This window comes from Canis lupus, chromosome 2 (assembly GCF_048164855.1).
Source record: "Canis lupus baileyi chromosome 2, mCanLup2.hap1, whole genome shotgun sequence".
NCBI lineage: Eukaryota > Metazoa > Chordata > Mammalia > Carnivora > Canidae > Canis > Canis lupus.
The window spans coordinates 65,927,163-65,943,127 of NC_132839.1; the positions used below are offsets into that span (position 1 = coordinate 65,927,163).

Genomic DNA, 15,965 nt, shown 5'->3' on the forward strand with positions numbered 1-15,965 from the left:
CAAAAACTGCAGGTTGTTGGCAGAGAGCAATCTGTGCATGTATAACTATTATACACGATAAAGGAGAAGGTGGAGACAATCTGGACAGTGTTTTCATGAAGAATTTTACAGAGCTAACCACCAAGGTCAAAGTCCACTCTCCATTTGAAATGTCTGTCTCCATTCCCATCTTTCTGTGTAGGTGCTCCTGCACCACACCATGTCTTTCCTGAACTACTGCTATGTTCCCCCAGGTGAGAGCAGTTGTTCTATCACTTCTCTGTCCTCCCTAAACAAGCATTTATTTCATAACTCTATCCCCCAGCAAGATCTCACACACTTGTACACAAGACTCGTATCTTAAATTTCTTTGATTCCTCCACCATTAAGTGCAGTATGTATTGATGATCAATTCACAACCTTGTTTTAAATATGAGTCTCCCATAAGAAACTAACATAAGGTCCTTAGTCTTGTTTCCTCCTCTGAAAAATGGAGAGGGGATTGCACCCACCTCTTTGGGCAAATGCGATGATTGACATAATGCTGAGCACAAGGTAAGGCTTAACAAATAGGAGCCAGTATCACTTGCCTATAGTAGGCTTTCCATAAATAACAGATCAAGGTTCTCTGTGACACAGTAAACCCTTTACTACTGGAGGATCCATAGGTTGGCTGACTTATTCATGAGATATCATGAAGAAGTGTCTTCATTCAGTTCAAAAAGCAAAGGGAAGGAAAAATCACAGAGTAGGTAGCACCAAGCATCTGCTTCTCTACTCAATCAGCAATTGCACCAGCAGAATCTGTCCCATGTAAGTATTTTTGGCACTCTGGAGGCTATTGAGAACTTGCAAATTCTAGGGAGTGGCTTGGACAGTAAGTTGTGACCGACTGAAGTCAATTTCCTCTCTTAGCAGGGCAGGGGCTATCCATTATATACCCCAGCCCTGTGGCAGGCAGCTCTGCACATGTTCATGACTCTGTCTGCATGCAGCTTATGGTTGTCAGTTGGAAAATAAGGCATCTGTCTTCCAAATATATGGATATATGTTTTGATCACAAATTGCTGCACCTAATCACAGAAGTGCAAACAGAGAGGTGATTTCACTTCTTCCCCGTGATTGCAAATCCCTGAGTCTCTGGCTTAAGAAATTTCCAGGGTGTTTAGAAATCTAGTGCCTTTTTTCTCTTTTTATTTATTTTCTTTTTCTCCTTTCCAGAGCCAGACATTAAAAAGTAGAACATTCAAAAGCAACCCCACATATAAGAGGAAATTACAAAATCATTGGCATACCCAGTAAAGGGGCAGATTTGGAAAATAATGGAGATCTTAGATTTATACCTCAGACTGATCCATGGCATGAAGACAGTCTAAAACACTCAGAAAGAACAATAACAATAAAAAGAGCCAGCCCTGAGAAACGAGGAAAATCTAAATTCCAGCGTTACCTAATTATTAGATTAAAATGTCCAATTTTCAAAACAACAACAACAAAAAGATATATAAAGAAACAGAAATCGTGTCCCATTCAAAGGGGGAAAGGTTAAGCAACAGAAACTGTGCCTGAGAAAGAGGAGATGACAGACATGCTAGACAAAGACTTAAAACGGCTATCTTAAAGATGCCAAAAAAACTGAAGTTATCGATAAGGTCAAAACAATGTATGAACAAAATGGAAACATATATCAAAGAAGTGATATAAAACCTAAAAAGAAATAAAAAATTTCTGCAGCTTAAATATAAACGAAGTGAAAATTTTTGGAGAGAATCAAGGCAGATTTGAGTATGTAGAAGACAGAGTCAACAAACTTCAAGATAGGACAATTGAAATTGTTGAGTCTAAGAAACAGAAAGAAAAACCATTTAAGAAAAGTGAACAGAGACTAAGGGGCCTGTGTGACCAAAAAATGGACAAACATGCATTGTGGAAGTTCTAGAAGAAAAGGAAGAAAAGAGAAAGGGACAGAGGGATTATTTGAAGAAATGACTGAGATCTTCCTAAATTTGGTGAACGACATGCATACAAACATCCAATAAGTTCAACAAACTCTAAGTAGGATGAATTCAGAGTCCTACACTTGGACACATTATAATCAAATTGTCAAGAGACAAAGACAAATCTTGAAAGTAGTTTTTCACATTTGAATGTTCACTTTTGAATGTTCACATACAAGGGATCCTCAAAAAGATTATTGATAGATTTCTTATCAGAAACTTTGGAAGCCAAAAGGCAGAAGGCTGACATCTTCAAAGTTCTAAAAGAAGAAAACAAAAACCCTGTCAAGCAAGAATCCTTTATTCAGCAAAACTGTCCTTCAAAAATGAAAGAGAAATTAAGACTTATCCAGATAAACAAAAGCTGAAGGAGTCCATTACTACTAAATTAGCCCTGCAAGTAGAAATGAAGGACGCTAGACAGTAATTTCAAGCTATATGAAGAAATAAAGATCTAGGTTAAGGCAAATACTTTAGCAATTACAAGAACTAGTATGATTATAACAAAATTGTAAGTTCATTCTCAGTTTTCTACATGATTTAAAAAACTAAGTTTAAACAAAAGCAAGTATTCACCTATAACCTAGGTGAACATTTGCAAATTGTATATCTGATAAAGAAATAATATCCAGAATTTATAGAGAACTCCTAAAACTCACAACGACAAAAAAAAATACAATACAAAAATGTGCAAAGATCTTGAATAGACAATTCTCCAAAGAAGATATACAAATGGCCAAAAACCACATGAAAAATGTCCACTATCAATATCACTAATCAAAACCACAATGATTTATAACCTCACAATCATTAGGATGGTTACAATTTAAAAAATTAACAAACAAAATGACAAGTGTTGGTGAGGATGTGGAAAAATTGGAACACTGTGCTCTTGTGGTAGGAATGTTAAAATGGTACAGACTCTGTGGAAAACAATATGAAGCATTTCCTCAAAAAAAAAATAGAATTACCATATGATCCAACAATTCCTCTTCTAGGTATGTACTTAAAATAATTGAAAATAGGATTTCTAAGTTATTTGTACACTCATGTTCACAGCAGCATTATTTATAATAGCTAAAATGAGGAAGCAACTTAAATGTTCATTGACAGATAAATGGATAAAAAACGTGGTATATACATGCAGTGGAATATTATCCAGCCTTAGATAGGAAGGGAATTCTGACTTATGCTACAACATAAATAAAACATGAGGACATTGTACTAAAAAAAATAAGCCAGTGAAAAAAGGCAAATACTGTATGTTTCTACTCACATAAAGTACCTAGAGCAGTCAAAATTCTAGAGACAGAAAGTGAATGGTGGTTTCCAGGGGATAGAAAGAGGTGGAAGTTACTGTTTAATGGGCATAGAGTTTCAGTTTTGCAAGATGAAAAGAGGAGATGGAGGTGGTGATGTTGTATAACAATGTGAATGTACTTAATACTACTGAACTGTCACTTGAAAATGGTTAAGATGGTAAGTTTTATGTCATGTGTATTTTACCACAATTTTTTTAAAAAATAATTTTTTTACAAATGTGAAAGAAAAGAAATTACACTGGAACAACTAAATATACATGAGGAAAAAATAAAAATTACCTCACTCTATACATAAACATTAAATGAAAATGAATCATATACCCAAGTGTAAAAGGTGTTCCCTCCCCGGGTATTAGGTATATGCCTTCCTTCATAATTATGTAATCTATCCTAATCTAGCAACTACTACATGTCCCTTTGCCAGCCAATTATTTACTCACATCCAGACTTTTCATCCAGATGGGTCAAAACCATAGGGGCTAGGGCACCATAGTAGAAGTTGCAATGTTCAATGCTATCACCTATTGCTTCCCAAATGAACCAATGTACGAGTACTCTAAGCTTTACAAATTCTATCTACTGATCATAACTCTCATGCTGTGTGATGTTTTATATCCAGTTATCAAATCCAGATAATAAAGAAGCAACATTTTCTCCATGCTGTCACCAAAGTTGCCATTTGATAATGAAGAGTCATGTTTCCCACACCTTAGGATTAGTGGGAAAAAAGAAAGAAAAGAGCAGTGGTTAGGTTATTATGGTGGAATCATGAACATGAAGAGCCAGTCTTCCCATTCCCCTATCTCTTCTCCTCCAATCAATAGCTTCAAAGGGAATGTTCCTTCTGAGCATCACCTGCATTAATTCTCAAACTCTCAGCAATCTTTTTCCATCAGTTCTTTTATTATTATTATTATTATTTTTTTTTAGATTTTATTTATTTATTCCTGAGAGACCAGAGAGAGAGGGGCAGAGACACAGGCAGAGGGGGAAGCAGGCTCCATGCAGGAAGCCTGATGTGGGACTCAAACCTGGGACTCCAGGATCATGCCCTGGGCCCAAGGCAAACACTCAACTGCTGAGCCACCCAGGCATCCCTCCATCAGTTCTTTTAAAATTTATTTCATCCCTTGATGATGCCACCAGCCTCTGAATGAGAAAGAACATGAAATGTCCATTGAATGTCATATTCTTAAGCTAATTGTCAGAGCCTCTTTGCTATGAATGACATGATGTCATGTGACCAGAAGTGATCTGCATATCTAAAATATATGACACAGTTTAATCTCAAGTGCTACTCTGGTGTGGCCACAGCGGGCCACATCCACAGGAATGACATCTCCTTACAGGGTTGTTAAAAACCAAGAGATCCCAGAAGAAGCCACATGATGGCAGTAGAAGACAAGTGTGTTCAAGTTGGAGACCTGCCCATGGCCAACCAGAGACCTAGAGATCCTTGTTCACCTTCAACAGAACAATTGCTGACAGCACCCACAGTCCTGATAAGCCACTTCAGTCACCTTGGCATACAGATGGAGCCAGCCCATTGAGTTACTAGCAGGATTAACATCCCCAGTCCAATAATGGGTGCAGGTAATGATGCTGCCACCTGGGCAATGAAGGCTGATCAGCTATATTGCTGTAGTCCATCTCATCCTAGCTTTTACTTTCCCATGGGCATCCACATAGGGTACAGATGATGTTATACTAGCTTGCAGGAGCAGCTTTCTAGAACACTTAGTTCCACAGAGAGTGTCTAATATATCTATCATTGTCAAATACTAACAAGATTGCTAGTCAGAGCCTAAGAACAGGGGCTAAAAGCCTTTCCTGATAGTTGAGAGTATTGTGTAAGAGAAGGGCAGTTGCTTTGAATTTAGCCTATGGTTGATATGCTTCTACCATAGTAAGTCCTCCAGAGTTGTCATTGGCACTAGAAGGCTGCCGCCACCCAGTGGACTCCATCACCTTTTAGTGATATAGTATATAGGGTGAGCCTTCAGGAAACCAGGCCCAGGAATCATCAGACCTTCCTGGGAGCCATCTCCAGGTAGCCAAAGGCTCCCATGTGAGTAATCAAGAGAAATATAATGAATCCCTAAAGATGTGACACTTCCCTGTCTCTGGGAGCTGACTTGCTGTTCTGGGATGTTCCATTTCCAATTTTTTTTTTTTTTTTTTTTTTTTTTTTTTTTTTTTTTAGAAGAAATCTGTTTGCTTTCCCAGGATCTGAGGGGATGGGGACACCTGGACACAGTGATGTCTGTCAGTCATCTGTCCCTAAGCTATTCACTCTCCACAAGTGCCCAGTAGTAGGCCAGCAGCAGTGTGTCAAGTGCAGTGCAGCAGGGAGACGTGTGGGCAAGAAGTAGGACCCCGAAGGGGTGACCCTGGGCAGAGGTGCCTTCAGCTACCAGAGGTGCCACTCAGCACATGTCCCTGTGTCAGATCGCTGGATTCCACCAAGGTCCTTGGGGTCTACAGGCCTTAGCTAGGTGGCCTATGGGGCTGCCTCTAGCATACCTGCTATCCAGGTCCCCAGGCACATTTGGCAGATCTTCTGGTCAAGTTGTACACAGGGCTCAACAAATTACCTGGATGAGGCACATACTGTCTCCTATCCCCAAGCAACCCAACTAAGTCTGGGCTTCCCTCTTGGCTTGTGAGGGCTCTAGAGCGTGTAACTTTTCTTTTACTGTCTCAGGAATCAACCTCTGAGCCTCAGTACACAGTCCTCCTGAGAACTGACTGGAGGCTGATCCCTCAGAACCCTATCCCTAAGCTGCTGCCACCTGCTCTTCTGGGAGCTCATCAGCTTGATGTAATCCATGCAGTTACCCCCTGATGGAGAAAGGCCTGCCCCATTATTGGCCCTGCTCTGGTGGCACAGAATGTAAGCATCCAGGTGCCCCTATGGTAGGGCAGTAAATCTGTTTGCAGGTCCAGGTGAGCTTGCAGACAAATGATCTTTGACACTTTGTGCCAAAGAGATTAAACTAAAGGCATTAGCCACATCCAAGACCGAATCCTGCCAAAATACATAATCAATAAAGTTGCAGTTGGAAGTCTGACAAGGCTGGGGTTCTAGAGGTGACAACTGAATTTTGTTCATGATAATCCACTATGGAAACACCCATTTTGGATTTAAGCAAAAAATGAGTTTCCAATGTTTGGAGTGCCCATGGTTGGAGTTCTATTATTCTAGCAACTGGCATTACCTGGCTAATACAGTCTGCTGCTTCACAGACTCTAGGACCTTATGAGTGGCAGGTAATCTGTCTGAGCTTTATATAGGAATATCAGTAAATATTTGTTAAGTTAACTGAATTGATAAATTTAAACTGATGAAATTTAACTACATTATCAAGGTATATATTACTCCTCTCACATTCATGATCCAGAATATTTGAACATTGGGCCAATTTAAGCCCTGGGACTATTATTGACCTTTTTAACAGCCATCCCACTGTGTGGGGAGAATTTAAGAAATACCTGAGAGATGCATATATTATGGATAGGGTGTAATTGCTTTGTATAAAATGGCTAAGAGAAATGTAAGCATGAGAAATCCCTTGCTGTGTGTCTAGTTGCAAATATACTCAGGTCTCTGAGTTTTAGAATGATTGCAGTGTATAATCAGCTAAAGAAACCCTTTGAAGGACTTCTCTAAAAATTTTAATTCCAGGGGTGTTTGGGTGGCTTAATTGGTTAAGCATCTGAGTCTAGATTATGGATCAGGTCATGATTTCGGGGTTGTGCGATTGAGCCCCACATCAGGCTCCTCACTGCGCAAAGACCCTGCTTGGGATTCTCTCCCTCTCTCTACCCATCTATCCCCAGCTCATGTATGCTCTCTCTCTAAGAAAAAGACAAAGGTGTAAAATATGAATTCCATATAGTTAACACAAAGTGTTAAATTAGTTTCAGATGTACAATATAGTGATTCAACAATTCTATACATTACTCAGTGCTCATCATGATAAGGGAACTCTTAATCTCCATCACCTGTTTTACCCATCCCCCAGCCCCCTCCCCTCTGGTAGCCATCAGTTTGTTCTCTATAGTCAAGAATCTGGGGGTTTTTTTGTTTGTCTTTTTTATTTCCTTTGTTCCTTTGTTTCTTATATTCCATATATGAGTGAAATTCTATGGTATTTATCTCTGACTTATTTCACTTAACATTATCTTCACTAGCTCCACCCATGTTGTTGTAAATGGCAAAATTTCACACTTTTCATACTTATTCATGGCTGAATAATATTCTATCATATATAAATACCACTTTTTTTTTTAAATACCACTTCTTTATCCATTCATCTATCAATGGACACTCGGGCTGCTTCTATAATTTGGCTATTGTAAATAATGCTGTGCTAAACACAGGTGTGCATATATCCTTTCAAATTAATGTTTTTTGTATTCTTTGGGTAAACACCCAGTAGTGTAATTACTGAATCATATGGTGGCTCTATTTTTAACTTTTTTTTTAAAGAGAGAGAGATAGCATGTGAGCAGGAGAAGAGGAGCAGAGGGGAAGAGAGAGAGAATCTTAAGCAGGCTCCATGCTCAGTGCAGAGCCCAACACAAGGCTTGACCTCATCCTCAGGAATCAAGATTTGGCTGCTTAATAACTGAGCCACCCAAGTGCCCCTCTATTTTTAACTTTTTTTTTTTTCCCTTCTGACTTCTTGAGGAATCTCCATACTGTTTTTCAGAGTAACTGCACCAGCTTGCATTCCCACCAATAGTGTAAGAAGGTTCCCCTTTCTCCACATCCTCTCCAACATTTGTTGTTTCCTGTCTTGTTAATTTTAGACATTCTAACTGGTGTAAAGTAGTATCTCATTATGGTTTTGATTTGTATTTCCCTGATGATAAGTGATATGGAGCATTTTTTCATGTGTCTGTTGGCCATTTATCTTCACTGAAGAAATGTCTGTTTATGTCTTCTGCTAATTTCTTGACTGGATTATTTGTTTTTTGGGTGTAGAGTTTGATAAGTTCTTTATAGATCTTGGGTACTAGCCCTTTATCTGATATGTCATTTGCAAATATTTTCTCCCCTTCCATAGGTTGCCTTTTAGTTTTGTTGACTGTTTCCTTAGCTGTGCAGAAGCTTTTTCTCTCAATGAAGTCCCAATAGTTCATTTTTGCTTTTGTTTCCTTTGCCTTTAGAGACGACATGTCTTGCAAGAAGTTGCTGTGGCCAAGTTCAAAAAGGTTGTTGCCTGTGTTTTCCTCCAGGATTCTGATGGATTCCTGTATCACATTTAGGTCTTTGATCCATTTTGAGTTTATCTTTGTGTATGGTGTAAGAGAATAGTCTAGTTTCATTCTTCTGCATGTGGCTGTCCAATTTTCCCAGCATCATTCATTGAAGAAAGTCTTTTTTTGTCTTTTTTTCCATTGGATATTCTTTCTTGCTTTATAGAAGATTAGTTGGCCATAGTTGAGAGTATTTTTAACTTTCTGAGGAAACCTCATACTGTTTTCCAGAGTGGCTCCACTAATTTGCATTCCCACCAATAGTGCACAAGGGTTTCTCTTTCTCCACATCTTCACCAACACTTGTTATCTCTTGTGTTTTTAATTATAGCCATTCTGACAGGTTTCTCACTGTGGTTTTGATTTGTATTTCCCTAATGATGGGCGATGTGCATCTTTTCATATGTCTGTTGGTCATCTGTATGTGTTCTTTGGGGGGAATGTCTGTTCATGTCTTCTGTCCATTTTTAAATTGGATTATGTGGTTTTGTCATATGTTGATTTGTATAAGTTCTTTATCTATTTTGGATACTAACCTTTATTGGACATGTCATTTCCAAATCTCTTCTCCCATTCTTTAGGTTGCCTTTTAGCTTTGTTGATTGTTTCTTTGCTGTGCAGAAGCTTTTTATTTTGAGGCAGTCCTAATAGTGTATTTTTGCTTTTGTTTCCCTTGCTTCAAGAGATCTATGTAAAAAAATATTGTTACCACTGACGTCAGAGAAATTACTACCTGTCCTGTCTTCTAGGATTTTTATGGTTTCAGGTCTCATATCTAGGTGCCTAATCCATTTTGAGGATTAATCTATTTAATTTTTGTGTGTGGTGTAAGAAAGTGATCTATCTTCATTCTTTTGCGTATGGCTATCCAGTTTTTCCATCACCATCTGTTGAAAAGACTCTTTGCCACTGCATATTGTTGCCTCCTTTGTTGAAGATTAATTGACCATATAATCATGGGTTTATTTCTGGACTATTTATTCTGCTCCACTGATCCATGTGTTTATTTTTGTGCTAGTACCACAGGGCTTTGATTTCTACAGTTTGTAGTATAATTTGAAATCTGGAATTGTGATATCTCCAGATTTGATTTTCTTTTTCAAGGTTGCTTTGGCCATTTGAGGTCTTTTGTGGTTCCACATACATTTTAGAATTGTTTTTTCTAGTTCTGTGAAAAATGCTATTGGTATTTTGATAGGGATTGAATTAAATCTGTAGATGCTTTGGGTAGTTAAATATTCTAACGATATCTGTTCTTCCAATACATGAGCATAGATTACCTTTCCATTTGTTTTGTGTTGTCTTCAATTTCTTTTACCATTATCAAGTGGGATTTATTCCCAGGATGCAAAGGTGGTTCAATATTTGCAAATCAATCAACATGATACATCACATCAAGAGAAAGAATAGAAGCCATATGATCATTCTAATAGATGCAGAAAAAGCATTTGACAGAGTACAACACCAATTCATGATAAAAACCCTCAACAAGGTAGGTTTAGAGGGAACATACCTCAATATAATAATGAACATAAATGAAAATCCCACAGCTAACATCATACTCAATGGCGGCAACTGGAATATTTTCCCCTAAGGTCAGGAACAATACAAGGATGTCCATTCTTGCCAGTTTTATTCAATATAGTACTGGAAGTTCTAGCCACAGCAGTCAGACAAGAAAAGAGAATAAAGGGCATCCAAATTGATAAGGAAGAAATGAAGCTTTCATTATTTGCAGATGATATAATACTATATATGAAGGACTTTTTCTTGACTGTAGAACTCAAGTTTGATCCTGGTTGCAGCTGGTAGGTCTTGTGACTAGAGCATTAGTAGTATATTTTTTTTATTTCCCCTTGAAGTCATATATCTATCAATACTTAGAAAATAGAGTTGGAAAAGACTTCATACTTATTACAGATACTGACCAGGTTTTTTTTTTCCTTTCTACTTCTGTTTTGCTAATAGGTTTTATTTATTTTTTTATTGAAATATTATTGATACACAATATTAGTTTTAGGTGTACAACATAAAGATTTCATAATCATGTACAAAATGTTCAACACACTAAGTGTAGTTACCATCTGCAAACATAGTCATTACAATCTTATTGTCTATATTTCCTATGCTGTCATGTTCATTCCTGTGATCTATTTATTTTATAACTGACGTCTATACCTCTTAATCTCCTACACTTGTTTTGCCTATCTCCCCTTCCCTTCCCTTTGGCAACCATACAAGTTCGCTCTCTGTATTTATGAGTCTGTTTTGTTTGTTTATTTGCTCATTTGTTTTGTTCTTTAGGTTCTACATATAAATGAAATTATAAGGCATTTGTTTTTCTCTGACTTATTTCATTTATCATTATATCCTCTAGATCCATCCATGTTACTGCAAATGGAACAATTTCTTTCTTCTTTATTGCCAAGTATTATTCTATTGTGTATCTATATACCATACTTTCTTTACCCATTCATCTATCAATGAAAACTTTGATTGCTTCCATATCTTGATTATGTAGATAATACTGCAATAAACATAAGGGTGTATATATCTTTTCAAATTAGTGTTTTTGTTTTCTTTGTGTAAATACCTGATAGTGGAATTATTGGGTTCATGGAATTTCTAATTTTAATTTTTTGAGGAATCTCCATAGTGGCTGCACCAATTTACATTCCCACTAAGCAGTGTTCAGAGGTTCCCTTTTCTCCACATACTTGCCAATGCTTGTTATTTTTTGTCTTCTGTGTTGAATAAAAGTAGTGAAAGGGGACAGTCTCATCTTGTTCCCGATCTTAGAGGAAAAGATTTCAGTTTTCCACCATTGAGTACGACGTTAGCTATGAGTTTGTAATATATGGCCTTTATTATGTTAAGTATGTTCCCTCTATAGCCATTTGGTGAGAATTTTTTTCATGAACGGATGTTGAATTTTGTCAAATACTTTTTTTGCACATTTTGAGGTGGTTATGTGATTTTTATCCTTCATTTTGCTAATGTGTTGTATCATATGATTGCACTGTGGATATTGAACCCTCCTTGCATCCCTGCAATAAGCCCCACTTGATCATGGTGAATGATTCTTTTACTATATTTTTGAATTTTGTTTTGTTTTGTTTTTGTTTAAAAGGCTTAAAACATATTTTAATAAGTTGATGTCACCTTAGCCTTATGGTCCGAAACCTTCCTCAGTATGTTTCCAATGAACTGCTGGAGGAAGCCTTTTCTGTGTTTAGCCAGGTGGAGAGGGCTGTAGTCATCGTGGATGATCGAGGAAGGCCCTCAGGAAAAGGCATTGTTGAATTCTCAAGGAAGCCGGCTACTCGGAAAGTTCTGGACAGGTGCAGTGAAGGCTCCTTCCTGTAACCACATTTCCTCCGCCTGTGACTGTGGAGCCCATGGACCAGTTGGATGATGAAGAGGGACTTCCAGAGAAACTGGTTATAGAGAATCAGCAATTTCACAAGGAGCGAGAGCAACCACCCAGATGTGCACAGCCTGGCTCCTTTGAGTATGAGTATGCCATGCGCTGGAAGGCACTGATTGAGATGGAAAAGCAGCAGCAGGACCAAGTGGACCGCAACATCAAGGAAGCTCTTGAGAAGCCGGAGATGGAGATGGAGGCTGCTCACCATGAGCACCAGGTCATGCTAATGAGATAGGATTTGATGAGCGTCAAGAAGAACTTAGGAAGATAGAAGAGCTGCACAACCAAGAAGTGCAAAAACGAAAGCAACTGGAGCTCAGGCAGGAGGAGAAGTGCAAGGGCTGAAAGGAAGAGATACGGTGGCAACAGGAAGAAATGATGCGGCAACAGCAGGAAGGATTCAAGGGAACATTCCCTGATGCGAGAGAACAGGAGATAGGGATGGGCCAGATGGCTATGGGAGGTGCTGTGGGCATAAACAATAGAGGTGTCATGTCCCCTGCTCCAGTGCCAGCTGGTACCCCAGCTCCTCCAGAACCTGCCACTATGATGCCAGATGGAACCTTGGGATTGACCCCACCAACAACTGAACGCTTTGGCCAGGCTGCTTTTTTTTTTTTTTTTTTTAAGATTTTATGTATTTATTCATGAGAGACACAGAGAGAGAGAGAGAGAGAGAGGCAGAGGGAGAAGCAGGCCCCGTGCAGAAAGCCCGAGTGGGACTCGATCCCGGGACTCCAGGATCATGCCCTGGGCTGAAGGCAGGCGCTAAACCGCTGAGCCACCCAGGGATCCCCAGGCTGCTATTTTTGAATTTTTTCAGTTAATAATTTATTGAGGATTTTTGCATCTATACGTATCAGGGATATTAATCTGTAATTTTCCTTTTTGTCATATTTTTGCCTTATTTTGGTATCAGGGTAATGCTTGCCTTCTTGAATGAATTTGGAAGCATTTCTCCTAATTTTTGGAATAATATGAGTGGGATAGGTATTACCTCTTTTTTAAATGTTTGGTGGGATGCCTGGATGACTCAGCAGTTGAGCATCTGCCTTTTGCTCAGAGAGTGATCGCGGGTCCAGGGATCAACTCCCACATTGGGCTCCTTGCAAGGAGCCTGGAGCCTGCTTCTCCCTCTGTCTATGTCTCTGCCCCTCTCTCTCTGTGTCTCCCATGAATAAATAAATAAAATCTTTTTTAAAAATTAAATGTTTGGTAAAATTCACCTGCAAAGCCATCTGGTCCTTGACTTTTGTTTATTGGGTGTTTTTTGATTACTGATTCACTTTCATTACTAGTAGTCAATTTATTCACTTTTCTCTTTTTTTTCCTGTTTCAACTTTGGAATACTGTATATTTCTAGGAATTTATCCATTTCTTCCAGATTTTCTAATTTGTTGACGTATGATTTTTCGTAGTAGTCTCATAATCATTTGTATTTCTGTGGTGATGATTGTAACTTCTCTTCATTTGTGATTTTATTTGTTTGAGTCTTCTCTATTTTTCCTGATGAGCCTGGCTAAAGGTTTATCAATGTGTTTGTCTTTGCAAAGAGCCAGCTTTTAGTTTCATTGATCTTTTCTATTTTTTTTTGTCTCTAGTTTTATTTCCACTCTGATTTTTATTATTTTCTTTCTTCTACTAACTTTAGGCTTTGTTCCTTTTCTAGTTCCTTTAGATGTAAGATTAGATTGTTTATTTGAGATTTTTTTATTTGTTTCTTGAGGTAGGCCTGTGTGCTATAAACTTCCCTCTTAGAACTATTTTTGGTGTATCCTGAAGACTTTGAATCATCGTATTTCCATTTTCAGTTTTCTCAAAATATTTTCTTATTTCTTCTCTGACTTCTCCATTGATCCATTGGTTATTTAGCTAGTATGTTATTTAGCTTCCATGTCCTTGTGGGTTTTGAGACTTTTAATTGTAATTGATTTCAAATTTCATACTGTTGTGGTCGGAGAAGATGCTTGATATTGTATCAATCTTCATAAATTTATTGAGATAATTTTGTTGCTAATACATGATCTATCCTGAAGGATCTTCCATGGGCACTTGAAAAGAATGTGTATTCTGCTGTTTATAAAGGGAATATTCTGTATATATCTGGTAAATCCATATGGTCTAGTGTGTCATTCAAAGTTCCTATTTCCCTATTGATTTCCTGTCTGAATGATTTATCCATTAATTTAAGGGGGATGTTAAAATCTGCTTCTATTATGACTGCCAATTTCTTTGTTTATGTTTGTTAATATTTGCTTTATATATTTTGGTTCTCTTATGTTGAGCACATATTTACAATTGTTTTATTCTCTTGTTGAACTAATCTTTTTAACATTACATAATGCTCTGCTTTGTCTCTTATTATAGTTTTTGTCTTAAAGTCTATTTTGTCTGATATAGGTACTGCTACCTCAGCCTTTTATTCATTGTATGGAATGTCTTTTTTCCATCCCTTTGTCTTCAGTCTACGAGTCTTTAGATCTGAAATGAGTCTCTTATAGGTAACATAAATATGTTTTTTTAAATTCCATTTAGTCACCCTGTGTCTTTTTTTTTTGGAGCACTTAGTCCGTTTACATTTAAAGTAATTATTGGGGATCCCTAGGTGGCTCAGAGGTTTGGCGCCTGCCTTCGGCCCAGGGCATGATCCTGGAGTCCTGGGATCGAGTCCACGTCAGGCTCCCTGCATGGAGCCTGCTTCTCCCTCTGCCTGTGTCTCTGCCTCTCTCTCTCTTTCTGTGTGTGTGTGTGTCTCTCATGAATAAATGAATAAAATCTTTAAAAAAATAACAATAAAATAATTATTGAGGGGTGGGCACTTGTTGCTGTTAACTGTGTTCTAATTGTTTTTATAGTTTTTCTTTGTTCCTTTCTTCTTCCCTCACTCTCTTCCCTAATAATTTAATGTCTCCTTTTAGTGTTGTGCTTGGATTCCTTTCTCTTTACTTTTTCATGTATCTGTTATAGGTTTTTGGTTTGTGACTACCATGAAGTCCATACATAACATCAAATTATACAGCAGTCCATATTAAACTGATAGTTGATTAAGTTTGATACCATTCTAAAAACACTACATTTTTATGTGTGTATATGTTTATGCTCCATGTTTTATGTGTATGCTGTCATATTTATATCTTTTTATTTTCTGTATCCCTTGACTAGTTTTTGTAGATATAATTAACTTTACTACCTTTGTCTTTTAAATTTACACTAGCTTTCAGAATGATTGATATACTACATATATTCTGTTTTGATTTTACCTGTTTTTTCTTTCATAATTTTCTCACTTCCAGTTATGATCTTTTCTTTTTCCACCTAAAGAAGTCCTTTAAATATTCCTTGTAGAGACAATTTAGTAGTGATGAGATCCTTTAACTTTTGTTTGGGAAACCCTATCACTCCTTCAATTCTGAATGATAAGCTTGTCAGGTAGAATATTTTTAGTTGTAGTTTTTTTCCTTTCAGTGCTTTGAATATATCATGCCAGTGGCTTTTGGCCTGCAAAGTTTCTGCTGAAAGACCAGCTGATGGCCTTAAGGGGTTTCCTTTGTACATAACTGTTTGTTATTTCTTGCTGCTTTTAAGATTCTCTCCTTGTATTAAATTTTGCCATTTTAATTTTTATGTAATTTGGTGTGGACTCCTTGGGTTTTCTTGTTTGGGAGTCTCTGTGTATCCTAGACCTAAATGTTTATTTCCTTCCCTAGGGGAGGGAAGTTTTCACCTATTTCTTTGAATAACTTTTCAGCCCTCTCTTCTCTTTTTCTCTCTTCTACAATCTCTATATTGTTAATGTTATTACTCTTGATGTTGTATCGGAGGTCCCTTAATCTATCTTCATTTGTCATTTCTCTTTTCTTTTTCTTTTTTCTTTTCTTTTCTTCTTTTTTTCCTGTTCAGCTCTGTTGCTTTCCACTACCCTGTCTTCCAGATCACTGAACCATTCTTCTGTATCCTCTATTCTGTTATTGATTC

The 15,965-nt window shown here is 37.6% G+C and overlaps 1 pseudogene; it reads left to right on the plus strand.

The window, feature by feature from the left end:
- Positions 1-508: 508 nt before the first annotated feature.
- Positions 509-14,972, plus strand: LOC140609602 (non-POU domain-containing octamer-binding protein pseudogene; annotated as a pseudogene).
- Positions 14,973-15,965: the final 993 nt, after the last annotated feature.